At 34.9% G+C, this 20,113-nt stretch overlaps 1 pseudogene; it reads right to left on the reverse strand.

Moving 5' to 3' along the window:
* Positions 1-588: 588 nt before the first annotated feature.
* LOC103259349 lies at positions 589-998 on the reverse strand (annotated as a pseudogene).
* Between the last annotated feature and the right edge of the window lie 19,115 nt (positions 999-20,113).

Raw genomic sequence — 20,113 nt, forward strand, 5'->3', positions numbered from 1 at the left:
AGGCACTGGCAAATGAGATATACAGGGTAACTGATTCAATGCTCAGAGAGAAACTAAACTGAGAAATTCAGTAGAACTACTTGACTCAGTCATTACAAGTGTGACATGCAAACATGAATAAAAAACAATCAAGTCAGTCACCTTTGCTAAAAATAGTGTTGTTATCAACTTGCATTTAAATATCTTATAGTTTGGTGCAGTACTTGCAAAAATTTAATAGCACTTTTTCGTTTTTAATCCAAATATTTATATTTGTCATAATAACATTAAACCACTCACTGAGATCTTTAACCTTGGTTTCAATTTCTTTGTTTATGTAAATTATACTTCCAAATTTAAGGATCAAAATTCCTCCTAGATATAGGAAATTATTTTTTAACAACTCCTTCCCCAATTATATACTTTACCTCAGGTTTTATAAACAATACCTTTGCATTCTAGCTTGTTTCTCGTAAATAAAGTAGTTAATATGGAATAACTAGATGTACCTTAAAGAAAAATATTGTAACTGTAATATTTTTATAGAATCAATAATTGCTTAATTATATCTGCAAATGATCAGTCTGTTCATTTAAATGCATTTTTAAAGCAGTTTTATAACTTTATTTGATGTTCTTGACGATCAGAGATTAGTTCTCATCCACATTGACTGTCTGTAGGTTTTTGAAAGTGGGGCATAGGTCACCAAAGTATAAAGTTTGTTTGGTGAGTCTTCATCCTCATTTCGTTTCCTGGACAACCGTACACGGATACGGTATGGGACATTCCTTATTCCTTTGGCCCAGACAGCTTTGTTGAGCCTGGTATCAATGCTACATCTGGAATCCCCACCTCCTTCACGGTAAATTTTTGGATCTCTTTGAGTGCCGAGGACCACGCTTCTTGAAGCCCACTCCACGGATGCACTTGTGAATGTTGATGGTGTATTCTCGGATCACTACCTCGTTGATGGCAGAATGGCCCGTCTTCTTCTCGCCACCCTTCTTTGTAGGTGCCATTCTGCCGGGCCCAAGTTGGAAAGGAACAGCATGGGGAATTGTGGGAGGAAGAAAGAGATGCATTTTTTTCTTCAAGTTTTTTTTGTGTGTGTGCGTGAATTGTGTTTATCTCTGGAAGCTTGAAAAGAGTGCATATTAATCTTACTAATTGCTGTTTTTCTTAAAGATTGTTTTTCCCCTTAAACTCAATAATTCTGTAAGAATCATCTTGCAATCTAAATGGTATATTGGTATTGAATTACAACTCAATAGTAAATCTTAATTGGTAACAAAAGTAAAAATCAAAAGTCATCATTTTGTTTTTGCTTAATTTGGCCTATCTATGGCCTCCTAGAATAAGAGAAGTGGATAGGGCATCTCCACAATCTTTTACTGCATTTTTTCCCCCACAACTTTTGTCAGATTTCAGACTTAAGCAAAACAATAAAACCCTAGATACAGACAATTAAAGGGCTCAAAATGTAGTGACAACCTTATAAGTAAGTGAAACAGAGAGTGTTATAATGATTTGAGAGACATTAAGGAATTTCTTCTACAGCTCCAGAAATTCTATCATTAAGTATTCATTGTTTTGGGTAGATTGTTTTCTCTTCCCTGTTCCTCTAATCACTCAGAACTTTCCTCTTTACCTGAAGATGTATCTTTCACTTTGCCATGAATTCATTTACCGTAGTGTTTATTTTTGATAAAGGAAAAAAGAGAGAGTTTGGCAAGTCTGGATTCTTAAGGAGAGAAAAAAGATGTTTTTTGAAAGTAAAAAGAAAAGGCAAACTTTCCTTTTCTCATAATTTTGTGAAATCACCTTCTTTATATGACTTAAAATTAATTTTCAATTTTATCCCAGCTTGGTGTTGTAAAACTGAAATAAATTGTGTATTTAATGGGACTGTAAAGAAAGGCAGCAGTCTTGTGCAAGAGAGAAGGGCTATTGAATACTTCCTATTCTTTCTACCCTCTCTTCTAATCCTGTCACCGCAAACAAACAAACAAAAAACAGGCTCTGTAAATTAATGTATTCATTTAGGTTGTATCATGTGAAATTATCTCAAATTAGCCATGTGCCCCCACAGTCACATGTTACCTCTTTTAAATACGACTGTGCATCATTATTTTTATCACTATGATCATCCTCATTACTATTAGTGAATTTTGCATCTATTTTCAGGACCACATGCACTGATTTGTCAGGCTCTGTACTGATCCATGGAGACAGACAGTCTCTCTGACAATGACCGTAACCCTTATAATACCTCTAGCCAATTGTGCAGGAAGTCATTCCCTCCCAATTTCTGCAATGAGCAACTTATTCCCCAAAGTGTGAGATTTGATTACCTTTTCTCAGCATGCATTCAGACAAATGTTATTATTGGTCATAAAATTATTCAGCCCAGTGACCTATGGTGACAGTGAATTTCACAAGGTGACTGCCTGCTGAGTGAAGCATCTCCTTTTATTTGTTCTAAATATTTTATATTATGGAGCTGGAAAAAAATAGGGGAATAACTTCAGACAGTTAAAAATAGTACACCAGCATCAGGTTGGCAAGATTTTGAGATATATATTATCTTTCGCTTGCCTTAATTGAGTAGATTTGTCAAGCTTAGTAAATTAAAATATAAGATACCTAGTTAAATTTGAATTTAAAATAAAAATGATTTGTAGTATAAGTGTGTTCCATGCAATATTTGGAACTTCATATTAAAAATTGAACTCTATATTTATCTGAAATTAAAATATAACAATGTCTTTTGTATTTTATGTAGCAAGCTGTTTTCGAGGGATTCATTTTGCCTGTGCTTTATCAAAACCATTTATATTACTATAGATTGTTTTTTTCTAAATTATTGATTTAATTAACCTTTTAAAAATGCTATATACAAAGAAATGGTACACCTTGTCTAAGACTGTACTTTGAATCACTTACAAGTTAGCTAGCGTGAAATGTTTGTTAGAAGTAGCTTAAGTTCAAATAATAAATCTATTGTTATAAAAGGAAGAGCATGGGCAAAAGAAAGACGAATAAGGCTTTACTTCCTTTTAATAGATTCATATAGAATGACACTGAGATATTAGCTTTGAACAAAAATGTCCACTTTCTTTTTCTTCCTCTCTTGAACCTATTCTTCTGTATGGATTTATATGTAACAATACATAAATGCTGATCACTGCATCTAGATTGAACTGTTGCCCGAATGTAATTGTCACTGTATAAGAAAATCTGTGTTACACTGGAAGTATCATGAGGACACCTGCCCAGATGTTTGCACATCATGAGTCTTCATGCTGCACCTCTGGCTGGTAAGGATTATCTGTGGCGACACACACACACACACACACACACACACACACACACACACACACACGCGCGCGCATGTATGCACAAACCCAGATATATATCCTTTCTGAAGAACTTGCTGAGCAAGGCTGCTCGCTTGCGTAGGTATTCTGCTAGCAGTGAATAAACCAATGTATACACATTCCTACAGCCACAAAAAAAGAAATTTTATTCCTCTTGAACAAAATTATTTAAGCAAAGCACTTGAAAAGATAAAATTCTCTGATATTTACATGGGAGAAAATGTATTTCAATGACTGTAAACCCTTTTGAAACATGGCTAGAGATCTTTCTATGGTGACTGCAAGACTGCAGTAATTGTGATATTGCCAGTGTGAAGTAAAATAGTCACTATAGAGCCTCTTTGGAACATGGCAGTGCAGACAATCTCAGAATTCCCTAGAGAAATCCAGACACCTGTGTGAAATTTTTTTTGTCAGGTGTACTCCCTATATCACGCTTAAGCTTTAACTGAAGAAACCAATAATTACTCTGAGCACAGGATGTTGAATACTCCATAAACACAAAACATAATAATTCCCAGTCCTGACTCAAAGTATACCCAAGAAGAGGCATAGCTGGGCCCCAATCATTTCTTTTGTGTGAGACTTGGGATTTCTATACTGCTCTGATTCTACACAATTCTATTTTAGTATAAAAAGTAGTTATCAAACAGAACAATGCATCATGCATATAGTGGTGGATGTTATTGAAAAGAGATGAAAAGCAGAATGACACTCCTTGCTGTCAGTGTAGCTGATATTATGAAGATGCCTATGTGTGTATGAAGCTATGTAGACCTATGTGGAAAGGTTTTAAATAATCATAGTTCTCTTCTATAGTGGGTTATAATCGAAAACCGGACAATAGGGAGCTTGATATTGAAAGAAGTCCTTAGAATAGCTAACTAAATTCCTCAAAAATTTCAGCACAAAAGAAGAAGAAAAACATACACTTTTATTCACTTCCTCCTTGCTTATGAAACAATAATTATAGCTACTCTTTATTCAGGGCATACTGTGGGCTTTGTATACATAATCTCTACTGCCCTATCATTGTAAGAGATAATGCAGGTAAAGATGAAGTATCAGATTTTCTTATTTTACAAATGGTTTCTTGTTTGAGTTCAAATAATATACAGATGCTCATCAGTTGACAGATGGGGTTACATTTTGATGAACCCATCATGAGTTGAAAATACTTCAAGTCGAAAATGCATTGGATACCCTGATAAACCCACTGTGAAGTAAAAAAAAAAAAAAAAAAAAATCATGTCAAGCTGTCATGCGTCCAAATACTTCTCAAAGTATGATGGCGTTTCCTCCCAATAAACCCATGATAAACTTGAAAAATTTATGATCATCATAAGTTGGGAACCATCTGTTTTACATGATAGCATCGTAAGCAAAAGAAAGGCTGGAGTTACAAAAACAAACCAAACTAAACAAAGCTAAGACATTTTCAAACATTGCAAATGTTCTCTCCACAAAAAATCCCGCAAAAAACCCAATAAGTATATGAGGTGATGGACATGTTAATTCATTTAATTTAATCATTCTACACGGAATACTTGTATCATAACATCACTTTGTCTCCCATAAATGTATACATTTATAATTTACCAATAGAGATACAATTTAAAAACAACCTGGCACTTTCTGCTATATCTAATAACCACTGGTTCTGAAAAGGAGACATGTGCCCCTCAACGCTGATTCGACAATATCTAGAAATATTCCCTATTGCTCTAACTCCAGGGGGCGTGGCAGGGAGGAGTGTTGGGCATCTACTGGCTACAGCCAGGGTGCTGCTAAACACCCTACAGTGCACAGGATGGTCCCCACAATAGAACTTTAGCGGGCCAGGTGAGGGTGAGCAACCCTGACTTAGAGAAAGCCTGAAGCTGAACTGCTTTGATACCTGTGGTAGTTTTTTCCCTAAAAAAAAAAAAAAAAAGAAAGAAAATTCTCTTCTACTGCAGAATTACTTAGGTGATGGGCCACAGAGCATAAGAGCTCAATTATCTCTGCTTTTGTACCTATTGGATGTGTGGACTTGAGTAAGCCTTTCTAAGGAAGAAAATTGGACCTATTTTATTCAACTCATTTCTTATTTTTCAGCTTTTTCTCTCTTCTTCAAAAAAACAAATGGATTAGAAAAAATTGTTGTGATTATATATCTACTCCAATCTGGTTATACACATGCATACAACAAACAGACTTTTCCCAAACTTAGAGACTTCAACATTTTTCTAGCCACTTAGACTCAAAATCATAACCTATTCATCCTATCCCTCAAGCATGTTCCTTATTGTCACCATTCTTGTTTTAGAGCCTCATTGCATATTGTTTTTTGGTCAGGTTCTCACTCTGTTTCCCAGGCTGCAATGGTGCAGTGACAAGATCATGGTTCACTACGGCTTTGAACTCCTGAGCTCAAGTGATCCTCCTGAGTCAGCCTTCTGAACAGCTGGGACGATGTCAAACTATCATGTGTCCAAGTATTCCTCAAAGTATGATGGTGTTTTCTCCCAATAAACCCATGACAAATTTGAAAAATTTATGATCATCATAAGTTGGGAACCATCTGTTTTGCATGATAGCATCATGAGCAAAAGAAAATTCTTATAGCTTTTTGTGTTCTTCCTATAACCCATCTGCCATTGGCAGGACATTTTTAACTCTCTTATCTCCTCTACTCATCTGTAAATGTTAAAATATGTTTGGTCCTATTCCATATTTTCATGTCCCAGTAGTCCTTTCTGAAAGTGTTTCTTACATTAAATGATTAAGTAAATACTGAAACTTTTGGTTAAAAATCCTTTATCAGGCTTTGGTTACTGTGAATAGATGCTGAATACTTTGGAACAAAGGAATGCTTAGTCTTATTTATCATTCCTTCTATTAACTTAATATCTCTTTTTCCTTAGTATTTATTCTATTTGATTGCATACCAAAAATCCTTTCCTACATCAGGTAATATTTACCTGTTAGTTAACCAGGTAAATATTGTTAAACCTCAAAGTATGCCTTAATTTTCTGATTCTAGGGGTGTGAAAAAATAATGTGTCATCTTCAGTTTTATTTTTACTCTCCTTCACAATGTAGTCTATAACACTCTTTCATACTTAATCAGAAAAGATAATACTTTTCTTCAAATTTGAATTCTAAACTCAATTTCTGACTTCAAAGAATGTCAACTCAAGATACGTGATGGTGATAGTTGTATCTTGATTAGTAACTGTTTTATGTCAGTTTGGGCTTCTGTGTCAAAATGTCATAGACTTGGTGGCTTAAAAAACAAATACTTATTTCTCACAGTTCTGGAAGCTAGGGAGTACAAGATCAAGGTGCTGGCAGATTCAGTATATCTTGAAGTCTTGCTTCCTAGTTTTCAGATAGCAGATTTCTTGCCATATCCTCACATAGTGAAGAGAGTGTGCTCTCTTCTCTCTATTTCTGTTTTATAAGGACATTTTTTTAATTAGGAAAGTCCCACCCTGATAATCTAACCCAAATTTACTGACTTCTCAAAGACCTCAAATTCCAAATGTCATCACACTGGAGATTAAAGTTTCAGTGTCTGAATTTGGTGTGGACACAAGCACTTAGTCAATAGCAGGAACGTAAGAGTTAGGACTGAGGGCTACTTCACATGACATCACAAACTAGAAGTTGAAAGTCATTTACTCAAGGCACAAAAGTAGGAAGCTAAGGGGTAGAAAGATAAATAAACTAGAGGGGATAAAGCAAGGGATGGATTATTGTTAGTTAACCAGGTAAATATTGTTACACCTCAAAGTATGCCTTAATTTTCTGATTCTAGGGGTGCGAAAAGATAATGTGTCCAAAGAAGATTGTTTATAGACAGGTGGTGCCAAATATTTTTAGACAGACCCGTGATTTTATTAATATATGATAAAAAGTTTAAAAATATGTTACAGGTATGTGGATTATTAATTTAAATTTATACTCTCTTCTAGAGTAGATTCTTTTAGAACTTGTTTTCATTATTGCACTCTCAAGAGACTTTTTTTTCTTAATCACACATTTTCATAACATTTTAATGCCTCAGATATATTGAATAACTATGTACTATTTCCATTTGGAGAACCACAAACCATCATAATATCTAGGATGCTTTTCAACTCCAAGAACCACTTTCTCCATCTCAGGGACAATATTGCCTCAGTTATGAATGAATGTTCTCAAGTGAAGAATTTAAATAAAATGACTCACACATGTAATATTCTTTAACTCTAAACATCTTGACTTAGCATCGAAAGCCTCTCAAGTTGTTTTTCCAATTTACTTTCCAACTTTATTGAAGTGTTTTAAAAGCTATTTTTCATAAGCAATGTTTTAGGTGATCTTGAGTTTGTAATTTTAAAGCTAGAGGAAACCAAAGAGATATATGTTTGAAGGCATTTTGGGGTGCACTGTTACTTACCACTTTTACCTCAGATGACTCTAAACTAGCCAGACAGACTTTCTGACTCCTCCCTAGGTTCAAATAAGCAAGGTCCTTTTAAATCCAGAACAGTGTCTCTCTTCTCTCCTTTGTCATGTCATTGACTCGGAGCAGAAACTGGGTTAGCTGTCCTGTGGAATGTCCTAAATTCTGAATTTGTAAGCATGCTATTTTAAAGTGTATTTATTTAGTTTCTCTACCTTCTATATTTAATAAAATAAAAAGCCTTATTCTAAAGTTTTGGTGTTGATTCAGTGTGAATTTTTTTTTTTTAAATAACATCTGAGAAGTTACTATGTTACCCTGTGCTTCATATCAGAAAGCATATAACTCTACCTTGGCAAGATAGCAGTGGAACTGGTCAGAATATGAGAGTTTCTGCATGGGGGCCTACCTTAGTTCACCCAGTTCTGAGCAGCCTGAGAGGCTGAGGGACAATCTCTGCATCCCTCTAAGACTGACCATCCTTTGCCCAGAGAGGATGCTCCAAGAGCAATGATACAGAGAGACAGACACCCCCACACTGCACAAACAGATGAGAGCAGAGTGAGAGACCTAGCAGTAGATGAGTTGGAGTGAGTCCAGATCTGATTCACTCCTCTTCCCCCAGTAGTCCACGGGTGTCTGACCCATGCTGAGGGCTGCTCCATCTGCTGGCACTGGCACTGAGAGCAGTGGGGAGGTTCTCCTAAGCTTGTTCTCTACCACCAGGAGCCAAAAGCAGCTGGGCTGGGGGACACACAAATTTTAAAAAAAAGGAATCCAAAATTTTAGAAATAGACACAAGAGGGAGCTCTTTTTCTTCTCTTTTTAATTTACTTTTTATTTTTATTAATTTTTTGCTCACTCTTTCCACATGTGTCTTCTGATGTGATTTGTCCTTTTTCTTCCTCTTTTTGAGTGGGTAAGAATATCTTCATTTTTTCTTTCTTTATTTGTTCAGTTTTTATTCATTTGTTTGTTTATCTGCTAACTTGCATGTTCATTTTCCTTCTTCTCCTTCTTTCTCTTCATCTTCCTTTCTTCTCCCTCCTTTCTTTGTCTGTTCTTTTCCTTTCTCTTATCTCATTTTGTTTTCAGATGGTATACATACTCTCTTACCACATGGACATATTGTAAGGTGGTGGAATGTGGGTTCCAAAGGGTACACACCCCAGTCAGCAGATACTGCAATCTACAGGTAGCTTTGGAACTGTAGCACACTCCATTAATCAGATATCAGAACTCCAAAAAGACAGCACACACCCCCACCAGCAGCCCAGCTTCAATATTGAACAAATCCTGAGACTCTACCTAGGGAAGAATAGGAGATTGAGTAAACATAAAGCTCTCTTTCCTCTCACTGAGCAACAGATTAAAGAGGAGGGAAAAAGAGGGGAATCTATCAAAAATGAAGAAGAATCAATGGAAGAACACAAATATACCTCAGACCACTGGAAAAACAGCACCAGGTATTACAGACTTTGGAACTCAAGAGCCCCCAGAACAACTGGTCTTAAATCACAACCCAGATATCAAGTTATTGATAGAATAAATAGAAATGAGGAAAGACAAGATGAAAGAATGAAGGAGTTGATAATGAAAATGACCAATAAAAAATACAATAAACAAAAATAAATAACAAACTGACAAGCACAGAAAGCAGAATTAACCAAGCAGAAGAAAGAATCTCAGAGCTTGAAGACCAAAATATAGAACTATCACAATCTGTTAAAAATATAGAAAGGAGGCTTAAAAAGACAGAATAAAGCCTTCAAAAGATGTGAGATTGTATTAAGAGAATGACCTTTATGTCTGATTGGTATCCCTGAAACAGGAAAGAAGAATGAGAGCAACCCGTAACAAATATTCCATTAGGTCATCCAAGAAAACTTGCTGTATCTCATCAGAGATATGAAAATCTAAACACAATAGATTCAGAGAACCTCCTCAAGGCATCAAATTAGAAGACTAACTCCAAGACACATAGTAATTCAATTATACAAAGTAGGAATAAAAGAAAAAATTCTAAAGGCATTGAAAGAGAAAGCTCAGACTATCTACTGGGAAAGACCAATTAGAATAGTAGCAGACTTATGTACAGAAACACTAATGGTCAAAAGAGACTGGAGTCCAAGCTTCAAAGCTCTCAAAGATAAACAATTCCAACCAAGATTTTCCTACCCAATTAAGCTAAGCTTAATTAGTATTAGAGAATGAAAATCCTTTCCAGACATTAAATTCTTAAAATTTCATGCTTCCTTCAGACCAGCTCTACAAGAGATGCCTAAGAGGGTATTAAGCAAAACAGAAATAATAATAAAAAAAAGATCAACCACATCCTTTCCAAGAATCCGGGAAAACAGAGAACCAACTCAGCATACGTCATAATGGCAAAACTGAAAACACATACAGATATCAATCCCCCAAATAAAAGAAAACCAGCAGACAAATAAACAAACAAACAACACCAACAAATAACTTTATAAGAGCCTCTTGACAGGGATAAACTCTCACATCTCATTAATTAGCTTGAATGTGAATGGACTAAATGTACCTCTGAAAAAGCATAAAATGGCAAACTGAATTAAGAAAAAAATCCACAACTTTACAATATGCAGACTACAGAAAACTTATCACTACAAATGACACTGACAGACTAAATGTTAAAGGATGGAAAATAAATATTCAGGTGAATAGAACACAAAGGAGGGCAGGAGTTGCAATATTAATATCAGATAAAAAAAGTTGAAGTTATCAAAAATTTAAAAAGATATGGAAGGGCACTACATAATGAAAAAAGGTCAAGTCCATCAACAAGAAATATCCAGCTTAAACACATATACATCCAACACAGGAACACCAGCTTTCATAAAGCAGCTGTTAAGAAAACTAAGAAAAGGTATTGACTCTAACACTATCATAGCTGGGGACTTAAATACCCCACTAACAACACTAGATATATCATCAAAGGCAAAAAATTAAAAAAGATCTGGTATCTCAACTTGATGTTTGACCAAATGGACTTAATAAATACCTACAGAACACTCCACCCAACAACCATGGAATATACATTCTACCTGCCACCACAAGGAATGTACTCCAAGATCTACCACATCCTCAGACATAAATCAAACATAAACAAATTTCATAAGATCAAAATACTGACATGCACCTTTTCAGACAACAGTGGAATAAAAATAAATAGCACCATCAACAAAATTCTCCCAAAACCCACAAAGACATGGACACTAAAAAGCATGATGCTGAACAACTCTTTGTTCAACACAGAAATGAAAACAGCAATTAAAGATTCCTGGAAACAAATGAAAGTAAAGACGTATCTTACCAAAATCTCTGGGATGCCATGAAAGCAGTACTAAGAGTGAGTTTAAGCCGGGCTCGGTGGCTCAGCCTGTAATCCCACGCCTTTGGGAGGCTGAGGTGAGTGGACTGCCTGAGCCCGCGGGTTCGAGACCTGCCTGGGCAGCGAGACCTCATCTCTACAATGAATCAAAAAATCAGCAGCGCATGCCTGTAATTCCGGCTATTCAGAAGGCTGAGGCAGAAGGATGGCCGGAGCCCAGCGGTCGAGGCTGCGGTGACCGGGAGCAGTCACTGCATTCCAGTCTGGGTGACAGAGTGAGACTCCAACTCAAAAAAAAAAAAAGAGTGAATTTATATCTCTCCAAACACACATCCAGAAAATAGAAAGATCACAAGTTAACAGTCTAACAAATCACCTAAGGGAGCTGGAAGAACAAGATGACCAATACCTTAACTTCAGCAGAAGAATTTAGATCTCTAAAGTAAAAGACCAAATATGGGACATAGAAGACAAAAATATCATAGAAAAAAATCATTGAAACAAAAAGCTGCTTTTTTAAAGGGATAAAAAATATTGATGTACCCCTAGCCAGACTGACCATGAACAAGAGAGAAAAAGCCCAAATAGACATAATCAGAAATCCAGAAGATCAAGTCACAACTGACCTCAAATAAATAAAAAAGATTATCAGAGACTACTATGCATACCAGTATGAAATCAAAAACCTAAATGAAATGGAAGACTTTCTGACATCACACAACCTCTCAAGGTTGAAACAAAAAGAAATTGAAACCCTAAATAGACAAAGAACAACCTAGGGAATTGATTCTATCAAAAGAAACTACCTACAAAAAGAGCCCTGGAACAGATGGCTTCCCAGCAGAATTCTACAAAACATACAAGGAGGAGCCGATACCAATCCTATTGAAAGTATTCCAGGCAATGAAAAAGACAGAACTCTCCTCAAATCATTTTATGAAGCTACCATCAAACTGATACCCAACAGAGTAAAGATCCAACGAGGAAAAAGAACTACAGGCCAAATCCCTGATGAACAAAGATGCAAAAATTCTCAACAAGATTCTAGAAAATCATATCCAGCAACACATCTCAAAAATTATCCATGATTATAGCATTAGATGCAGAAAAAGCCTTAATAAAATCCAGCATCTCTACTTGATTAAAACCCTTAAACACCTAGACATAAAGGGAACATACTTCAAAATAGTAAGAACCATCTATGATAAACTAACTGCCAACATATTGCTAAATGGACAGAAAATGGAAGCATTTCCCCTGAAAACCAGAACAAAAAAAGACTGCCCACTCTCATCCCTTCTGATCAACATAGTGTTGGAAGTCATGGCTACAGTAATCAGACAAGAGAAGGAAATAGGGGTATCCAAGTAGAACAAGAGGAAGTTAAGTTATCCCTCTTTGCTTATGATAAGGTTCTATATCTCAAAAAATCCAAGAGAATCTGTCAAAAGTCTCGTTTCACTGACAAAGGACATTGCAAAGTCTCAGGTTACAAATTAAATGTGCAAAAGACAGTCAAGTTCCTTTTTTTTTTTGAAAAAGCAGGATTTATTGAGAGAACAGAGGAGTTCCCTCAGTAGGAGAGGACCCTCAGGGGTTGCCTGACAGTCACATTCTAATATACCAACAACAAACACACAGAAAACCAAATGAAAAGCACAATTCCATTCACAATAGCTACAAAAAAAATGAAATACCTTGGCATTTTCTTAACCAGAGAAGTGAAAGACCTTTACAATGAAAACTACAAAACACTGCTCAAAGACACAAAAACATTGAAAACTTTTGCATGCTCATTGAATGGAAGAATTAACACTGATAAGATGTCCAACCTACCAATGGCAATCTCCACCCTACCAATGGCAATATACAGATTTAATGAATTACTCATTAAATTACCAACATCTTTCTTCTCAGAACTGGAAACTACAATACAAAAATTAATATGGGAACATAAGAGACCATGAATAGTCAAAGCTATTAGGAAGAAAAAAACCTCACAATGTTGGAGGTACCACTATTCCAGAGTTTAACCTCTACTATAAGGCTACAATAATCAAAACAGCCTGGTATTGGTACAAGAACAGGCATATAGACATTCTGGAAGTAAAATCTCAATTTCTCAACCAACTCATCTTCAACAAAGCTTCTACCAACAACCACTGAGGAGAGGAGAACCTATTCAGTAAATGATGCTGGGAAAATTGGCTGCCCACACACAGAAAATTGAAACAGGACCTTTACCTATCACCACACACAAAACCAACTCGAAGTGGAATAAAGAACTAAATGTATAACCTCAAGCTATAAGAATCCTAGACAACTCCAGAGACACCTAATGGAAACTGGAACAGGCAACCTATTGCTAATCAAAGCCCCAGAAGCCCATGCTTAAAAGATAAAATAGACAAATGGTACAAACTGAAAAGCTTCTGCAAAGCAAAAGAAACCATGAGGAAAGCAGGGAGACAGCCCACAGAATGGGAAAAAATATTTGCTTACTGTATACCTGACAAAAGCCTAACATCCAGGATCTACAAGGGACTCAAACGTGCTGAATGGAAAAACAAAAACAAAAACCCTAATAAAAAGTGTGGAAAACATATGAATAGACTCCTCTCAGAAGAGGACCTGCCAATAATTTTTCATCTATTTCATCTGTCAAGAAATAGATGAAAAATTATTCAGCCTCACTAATCAAAATAAATGCAAATTGAAGCCACACTGAAATACCACCTAACTCCAGTCAGGATGGCCATCAATAGTAACTCAAAAAACAACAGATGCTGGAGAGGTTGTGTAGGAAAGGGAACACTTCTACACTGTTGGTGGGAGTGTGAACTAGTACAACCTCTGTGGAAAACAGTGTGGCAATTCCTAAGAGATCTAAAAATGGACCATCCATACGAACCAACAATCCCTGTCTGGGTAAATATCCAGAGTAACTGAAATCATTCTACAAAAAAGACACCTGTACATGCATGTTTATTGCAGCATTATTCACAATAGCACAAACATGGAATCAATCGTGCTACTCATCAAAAGTGAACTGGATAAAAAAATGTGGTACATGTGCATGATGGAATATTACACAGCCATAAAGATAGACAAAATTATGGACTTTGCAGCAACTTGGATGAATTTAGAGTCTATAATTCTCAGTGATCTATCATAGAATTAAAGATCTGATTATCACGTGTATTTACTCATAAATGGATCTGAACATTTATCATAGTACTCTAAGAAAGAGATTGGCAGTAGTGGGACACTGCCAGGGGAGGGAAGAAGGGCACATGATATCAATGAGGGTATTCGATTTCAAACCAGGTGAAGTGGGGACCAAAGGGAGGCCCAAACTTTACCTATACGATGATCACTTATGTACATAACCCTGAATTGTACCCCACATCTTTAAGATAAAAAAATTAAGAAAGAAAGTATATAATATCTAATTATATACTACTTCCAGTGATGATTAATCAGAGAGTTCTTGTAGCAAGAAACTGATATCTCATATTAGAATTATTCAAAGAAATAAATATTATATACTTTGACGAGAGAGTGACAGATAAATGGTAGAGTGAGAACAATAAATAAATAAATGAATACATTAATGAATGAAAGAATGAATGAATAAACAAACAAACAAATATAAATAAATAAATATTAGAAGAAAGTGGTTCAAGTGGTAATGGAGTTCCAAGATCGGTAGTCAGCAGGGAATCCAAATTTGCAACTGTATAGTATAAGGACAGTAGAATTTGCCATATTGCCAACCTTCAGGCTCTCCTTGCCCTACTATGAAAATATGTATGTTTGCACAGCTAGAGAGTGTAGTAAAATGGATGGTTCTCGGCCAGAGGTAGTGTGCATGCAATTTGTCATTATTATTGCCTGGAAGGGGAAATCTATAATAATAGCATTGTTTGGGTTTTCTTCCTAACCCCTCATCTCACTCTTCTTTGCATGTTTTTCATTCTTTATTCTGACTATTAATGTCTTTTAAACCTCATTTAGGGTCTAATGAATTCTACAGTTACATTTCCTGTACAGCTATGTCTTTTGAAATAAGTAATTATGAGCTGATTTATTAGTTTATCTATTAATTTTTTCACTATTTATTAAAATAAAACTGTGTGCTAGGCATTGTTCTAAATTTTAGGAATACAATGAGGATCAAAATTAAATGTAATCTTCTCATGTGGTTTTTAAAAATCATCTTTTATCTATTTTTTATCTCTTTTGCTTGTGTTCTGAGTACTGGGTAATTTTCTTTGATATTGTTTTCATTATTTCTATGAAATAATTTTTATACACCTAGTCAGGCATTTTTTTTCCCATGTATATTGACTCTCAGTAGTGGTTGTTTGTTTCCGCAAGTGTTTTATTTTTAAATTTTTCACACTCTGTCAGTACTATCTGGATAAAAGGATATCATTCTAGATCAGTTTTACGTTACCTATGGGACCTATGAATCCCAAATGAGTCACTGGGCTGTCACTAGTGATTCTTGGCAAGAAAACTGCCAAATTTTAATTCCCAAATGCTGAATGCTTTAAAAATGTAAGATTGAGTTTTCAAAGTCTCTGAAAAACCTTTAAAAAAATCCAGATATGAAAAACAGATAAGTTCTTTAATTGCAGTTTTATTTTGTGGTGAGGGTATTTACCTCATTCATTTTTTATTTCTTGCTGGGTATGCAGCCCTTTGAGTATCAAAGTCACCACTCTTATAACCTCTTGTGAATCCAAACAAAACTCACAGCAATAAGGAAAATCCAAGTTAAAATCACAACAAAATAAGAGAACACACTATTAAGTATTTGAGTTGATGCTGAAGTTGGAGCATAATGGAGAGAGAAGCTCCATTGAAGTACTCTAAAATTTATCATTATTAAACAATTAAGCCATTTAAAAAAGTACATAAAATAAGACAATAAATCCTCCAAATATCACACCTTCAGATTAAGCATTAACTATTATCAGAAAAGTGAAAGTTTTCTGTGAAACTCTTCTAAGTTGTTTTTATCTTATTCTATTCAAACATAACCATGATTCTGAAACTGGCATTTGTAAATTACATGGAGATTTTATACTTTTACAATGTACTAATATGCCCCCCAAATATGTACATTTTCTTATAATCGTAACATACAGTGTATATCATTCTAAAATTTTAATTTGTAAAAAAATTATGAGATTAAATCAGCATATATAGTCACATATTTTCATTGTCCATATTGTACTTTATTGCTTGAGTACACCACAGTTTGTCAATCATTTTTTCCTGTTTATGGACATTTACTTTGTTACCACATTTTGATATTAAATGCAAAGATCCAAAGTACATTCTTAAACAAGTCCCCTTGTATACAGGAGTTTCTGTGGTATTTATACCTAGTGATTGCTGACTTCTACAGTACATAAATTTTAAACTTTACTAGCTATTTGTAGATTACATTCTAAGGGTTTTTTTTTTTTTTTAATTAACTTGCACTTACAAACCAACAATGCATGAAGTTTTTTGGGGGGGATGCATCATTTCACATAGTGTCAACATGGTATTGTCAGACTTAAAATTGTATCAATATGATGAATATAAAATAGTATTTTTGTCGTGGTTTTAACTTGCATTTTCCTAATTGCTGTGAGTTTCACCATTTTGAAATGATTATTTGTTTTTTGAATTTCCATCTCCTTTTCATAGCTAATCATGTGTTTTAATCACTTTTCCATTAAAATTTCTATTTTATTTATTATTTTTGAGTTCTTTATTAATTCAAAGATTGTGAATATTTGTCCCTTATTTTGTAAGACTGTATCACTAAGATGCTTTTAATTTCAAAGCAATCATATTTATCATATTTTAATGGTGCTCTTTATATCTTGTTTAAGAATTTCTTGCTGTCTTGAGGTCAAGATATTCTCTTGCTTTTTATGTTACTGAAACTCCAGTGATCCTGTTGCTTGCCACACAGAAAGCCAATCACAGAAACAATGATTATTGTCAAGAAAAAAGGTTTTAAATTTCAGTGATATCAGTCAAGGAGAATGAGAGATTACCTCAAATCTAAATTCATTTCCTTGGACTGCTGAAGACAGAGGTTCATGTAGTGAAACAGGAATGCAGAAAACAGGAATCAGGGAAGGGAAAAGAAGAGGAGTTGGTAAACTGGAATTGGAGGAAGAAATGGGAGTTGGTAAACAAGAAGGGTTTAAATGTGGTGATCTGATGGGTTTCAGTTCCTTGATACTATAGTCAGAGGGTCAGTTTCCTGAAAAGGGAAATCAGATAAAGCAAATGTAAGTTTCAGGCTTTAAAACCAGGAGAGTCAATTTCCAAGTTTATTAAAACAACAGCAAAAACAAAAATAAAACAACTATAAACATTATTTCTATTGGGAAGCTTGCTGGTTTCAGTCACACAAAAATTTAAAAACTTAGCATCATACAGGTCTTGTAATTCACATGAAATTTATTTTTGCCTGTGGTGTGAAACAAATTCCAAATTTACTTAGTGCATAGATAACCATTAATGACTAGCTCATTATTCTCCCACTGATCTGCAACACTAAATCTTTCATTTGTCAAGTTTCCATGTGGGCAAACACAGATGATTAGAGAGTCAGATTGGACTCACATAGAAATATATCTAACTGAACATCAAGATTTACAAATAAATTTAAGAGTACCATTACTTGGGAACACCAGGTAAAACAAGCTACTGATAGGCAGGAGGTATTCTGGTCTTATTATATGAGGTCTCTGAGAGTGGTTTGGAGTCATATCCCTAACAGATAGCTATATTAGATATAGCAGCTCCATTTTATATTTTAATATTTATAGTTTTAAGGATATATGGTCCTAATATGTGTAGATTCCAGGTTGGTTGTCCATAAGACAATAATGAGAGAAAAATATAGTATTTCCTTTCCCTGAGGCTAATATAATTAATATGTTTACCAGAAAAATTTTCATTAGAATGTTTCAGAGAAAATTTAATCACATCCCCTGCCTTCTTTCTTTTGTGAGAGTATCTCCCTACTAAGTTTAACAGTCGATCTCTACCTGCTGTTAACGATTTCCTTCTTAGTATGCACATGTAAGTGTGGTTCTGAGATTCCTATTGTATTCTACCAATCAAATTTTCAATTTCCACACCAAAATCACATTTGAATTAATAAAGACACAAGAAAGCACAACATGGTAGTTAAGAATAAGAGCTAGACTGACTATATTTATTCCTAGTTCTATGAAGTGTATAATTTTGGGCAATACCCTTTGCCTCTGAATTTTCATCTCTTTGAATTACTTTCAATATAAATGAATTAGTCATCTCTTTGGGTTACTTTTAATATAAATGAGTTAATGCATACAATTTCTTAAAACAGTACCTTGAATTTAGTAAGCCTTCTAAACATTAGCTATTCCTGCTATCATATAGTTTTTATAAAAATCCTTGACATCTAGGTGCATGATGGTCTTACTACCCTCTGTTTTTACATATATTCTTATTCTTAATCACAAGAGTTATATTGGCTATTTTTAGCCCATAGATCTTCTGTATATATTATAGTATCAGTTTTTCAGGAATTTCAGTGTAACTATAATTAATTGATAACATATAAATCTTTTTTTACTTGATCATAGAATATTTATCCATTTGGTAAAGTCTTTCATGAATTCTGTTAAGTTTTTATAATTTTCTCCATAAAAGAGTTGTACACATTCTTTGGGTTATTATCCTAAGTATCATATATTATTGGCTAAGACTAAATGTGTCTATTTTGAGAAAGAAATATTGTGAAATTTATTTATTTATTTTAGATTTCAGAAGCTTTCTTTTCTTTTCTTTTTTTAATCTTTGTTTTAAAGATATGGGGTACAATTCAGGGTTAGGTATACAAATGTTTTTTATGCAGCTAACCTTGTCAATGAGGTGTTCCCTTCCCTCCCCTGACAGTTTTCCTCAACTGCCAATCTTACCACTCCCCATCCCAGTAGTTTCCCACCACTGCTAATCCCTCTCTTATAGTATTATGACAATTGTTCAAGGCCACTTATGAGTGAGAACATGTGGTACTCTGTTCTTTGTTTCTGTGATAGATCACCAAGTATAATAGACTCTAAATCCATCCAAGTTGCTGCAAAGTCCATATGTTTGTCCTTCTTTTAATATTCCATTGTGTATATGAACCACATTTTTTAAAATCCAGTCCAGTTTCGATGGGCAATATGATTGGTTCTATGTTTTTTGTGACTGTGAATAGAACTGCAACAAACATGTGTGTGCAGGTATCTTTTTGGTAGAATGACTTGAGTTCCTCTAGGTATGTTGGCCAACATACTCATGAAAAAGTGCTTGACCTCACTAATCATCAGAGAAATGCAAATCAAAACCACATTGAGATACCACTTAACCCCACCAAGAATGGCCATCATTAATAAAACAAACAACAACAAATGCTGGCGAGGATGTAGAGAAAAAGGAATGCTTCTACACTGCTGGTGGGAATGGAAACTAGTTTAACCTCTTTGAAAGACAGTATGGTGATTTCTGAAAGAACTAGAAATTGATCTTCCATAAATTTTATTTTTGGTTCAAAGAAATTATATGTATTTTTATTTATGGTTATTATATCCATTGGTTGTGTGGAACTCTCATTAATTTCTTAATTTTTAATTATTGTTTATTTTTTGTATAAACACAACCATTATTTATTAATGATGATAGTTTTCGTCCAGTTTTCAATTATTTTACTTTTTGCATTTGTTTCGTTGACCGTTCTAGGGATAAAGTACACCATTAAGCCGGGCTCGGTGGCTCAGCCTGTAATCCCGCGCCTTTGGGAGGCTGAGGTGAGTGGATCACCTGAGCCCGTGGGTTCGAGACCTGCCTGGGCAGCGAGACCTCATCTCTACAATAAATCAAAAAATCAGCCGGGCGTGGCAGCGCATGCCTGTA

This window comes from Carlito syrichta, unplaced genomic scaffold (assembly GCF_000164805.1).
Source record: "Carlito syrichta isolate Samal-C Ts95f unplaced genomic scaffold, Tarsius_syrichta-2.0.1 Scaffold302615, whole genome shotgun sequence".
NCBI classification, from domain to species: domain Eukaryota; kingdom Metazoa; phylum Chordata; class Mammalia; order Primates; family Tarsiidae; genus Carlito; species Carlito syrichta.